Source organism: Polyodon spathula, unplaced genomic scaffold, assembly GCF_017654505.1.
Source record: "Polyodon spathula isolate WHYD16114869_AA unplaced genomic scaffold, ASM1765450v1 scaffolds_3331, whole genome shotgun sequence".
Classification (NCBI taxonomy): Eukaryota; Metazoa; Chordata; class Actinopteri; order Acipenseriformes; family Polyodontidae; genus Polyodon; species Polyodon spathula.
Genome location: NW_024474794.1, coordinates 1 through 3,163, shown reverse-complemented (window position 1 = coordinate 3,163; position 3,163 = coordinate 1). Strand labels below are relative to the sequence as shown.

Here is a 3,163-nt window from a genome sequence, read left to right as displayed (position 1 = left end):
AGGAAGGATCCTCAGGGGTCCCAGCACTGCAGTGTCTCAGCCCATCTTCAGCTGCTCAGGAAAAAGGGAGCCTGGTTAGGGGGGACGTTAGAAACAGGACCTGCTGCACAGCATGCAGGACCAGAGTCATTACAACATGGGCAGGCCGAATCAAGCCAAGCAGCAAGACTACTTTGCTGCCAACAGGCATCGAGCAGAGTACCAGCAACAGAGCAAGCAGCCTCTCTGGTTGGGAGGGAGAGGTTCTTTAATATTTCGATCGAGGAGCTGCACCCCTAAATGGAGGATCCTTTGGCTGCCATACAATTTTAATATTAACTCACCAGTGTAAAAGAGCTAAAATGAAACCCCACAGCTACCTGTGCATTTACAGTATATAGAAACAGCAGTATTACTACCAGTGTGCCTCCTCTTCCTCATATTGCAGGAGGAAGTGCAGCAGCTGCACACAGAGCTCTGACCAGGGTTATCCAGGAGCTCCCACCTAGAACACAAGAGCAAGACACTGAACCTAAAGACACTGCAATAGACTGCTACTGCATAGAGCAGAACAATGAAGTCATCCCCTATGACTTGCACCCACTACATGAACATGTAGAAATGCAGGAGTGAACTATGCATGCACAGACTGTTCCACAATACACCCAGATTGGTTTAGGACTCCAGCACAAAAGTGCTTCCCTAGGGACTTGCACACACACCTTGTTATCCCAGTTCTTGGGAAAGTGAAAAGCCATTTCAATTAAATTCCACACAACTATAAGGTGGCACAGAACTGATATGCAGATTAAGGTAGTCCTGGGCCCCTGTGGTGTTGCTTAACTGAAGCTCACAGCCCTGCACTCCCCTTGTACAAAGAGCAGCCTCAGCAGGGTCCAGTCCTTACCTTCTGGTTCTTTGGTTGAATGAACAAGCTTTCTTTGTCGGGTCATTGAGCTGGGCAGGGTCCCAGGCCAGCAACCGGCAGTGGATATAGACCTAGGAAAAATTCAATGTTACTGCTCTTGAACCTCAATTTTATACATGTTACTAGCTGCCCTGTGCCCTCCAATACAATCCACATTAACCCATCAGATACTCACGTCTGTGTTCAGTTGGGTAAACTTGAAGGCCTGGACAACCAGACGGATCTCAGAGGTCTGGACTCGGGGCAGAAACCTGGAGTTAGCAACCTGGCCATCTACAAAGCATCTGCAGGGAGAAATGAGCATTCAACTGAGGAGGCACTCTGGGAAACACTAGGGTCTGAGACCAAGATATTGTTACAGGACAAGTGCACTGCAACCCTCTTCCAAGCACCCTCTGTAAGATGGCATAGTTTGCAAGCAGGACTGCTGTGCTCCCAAGTGCTAAACATGCAGATTTAAACTCTGCATTTCCAATAAAGCTTAATGAATATCTACCCATTGTTGGTGATGAGCGTGTAGGTCTGGCTTGAAGGGCTCAGCTCTGGAGTGCTGGCAGCAACACACTCTTCTATGTAGACCATCAGCGGCATGTGGAATTGTTGCTTCACTGCAGCCACGATATTGATGGGGGACCCCAGGAAGAACAGACTGGAAGTGCGTGGAGCTGAGAATCCATCTGAAACACAGAGGGGAGCATGAGAACAGCAACCCACCCAACTCAGCTCACTAGCCAGGACAGAGCAGCACTGACCAGCAGAGGGATTAGATCATTATTTTCTACTTGACTGGAGGAAGCAGCCCAATGAGCAGTACAGGCTGCTGCCCTGCCAGGTTAGGTGTCCAGTGCAACACTTACTAAAACTAATAGACCAAAAGGTACATTGCAGGACAGCAAACTCACCATTCATAATCCCCATGGTAAACTCCAGCTTCCCAAACCCAGAAGCATCCCCAAGTGCAGGGTTATACACTGGAGGAGTCCAGCCAGCAGGTCTGGAGAAGATAAGGGCAGAGAGCTTTGGTTAAAAGCAGCAACACATCAAAACAGTTTGTTTTCAGCAGAACACACGCCAAGACGAGCTTTAAAAAGCTGAACTAAACCTACTGGGAGCACTAACTATAGGAGGTTAACAACAATTGTAACACCTCCTTGAATGCAGGAGAGGTCAAAGTGGTTAAAAGCCACTCATTTTAAATCAGGTTTCCCTACATGCTGCTCATACTGGAACAAGCCATGTCAGCGTGCAGCTGCGCCAGTCACACCTGCCAAGAGGGTGGAGCAAAGAGAAGGGTTCAAGACCTACAAGCAGAGAGGACAGCTCCACAGTACTCACTTGGTGTAGGTGCACACAATGGCCTGAGTGAATGGAGTCTGGTAGAAGCCACTCTGGGTGGGCTGGTACATCAACACATTCATGTAACTGGTGACATTGGCAGTAACCTGGGCAAAGCAGAGGATTAGAAAGACCAGAGCAGATTAAAAGCACAATCCCATTGTTCCCCTGCAGTAATGCCAACATTGTTTCCTATGGAGTGGGAGCCAGAGAAGCACAAAATGGGTAAAGTGGACACTCCCAGAGCATTATGGATACAGCTGCATTGATCCATATATTTGCAGTATTACCCTTTGTATACTTGCAATATCCTGACAATGCACTATACAGAACTTGTGGAATGTAATTGAATGGGGGAGGAGCCCCCAAGCAGGAACTAGTACTGAGAGGCTTGCTTTAGATGCCACTTACCATGCGCATAAAGCTGCAGTCAAGCAGCCCAGATTGGAACTGCACAGTGTTATAGCTGCTGGTGGATGGAGAGCAGCTTCCCAATAGAAAGCCTTTGGGGTCCAGGGGAAGAGCCTGCCCAGTGTTCAGCAACACCCTCACACTGACAGAGTCCACACCACAGGCTACATTCCCAGCTACAGGGGAGAGATTGAAACATTTCAAAACATGAAACAATTCATGTCAGTAGGAGGCTGGCTCCTCTGGCAACCAACAGGACTATTCATACAGAGAGAGATCTTAGTCTGACCTCAAATTAACATTGATATACCCTCTTTTGCATATTGATTTGTGGCATTCAGCTATCATACACTGTGCAGGTACCTGTGCCACACATCACATGGTGCAACTGCAGATAGCCAATGTATTAAGACCACATCTAGAATAGTGTTCAGTTCTGGTCACCTTGCTACAAAGATATATATGGGGGAGGTCTGTTTAGGGGTATTAGAATTCTGGTGACAGAATCTC

At 47.8% G+C, this 3,163-nt stretch overlaps 1 pseudogene; it reads right to left on the bottom strand.

Annotated features, from left to right (window-relative positions):
• Positions 1-3: 3 nt before the first annotated feature.
• On the bottom strand, positions 4-2,829 carry LOC121311851 (annotated as a pseudogene).
• Positions 2,830-3,163: the final 334 nt, after the last annotated feature.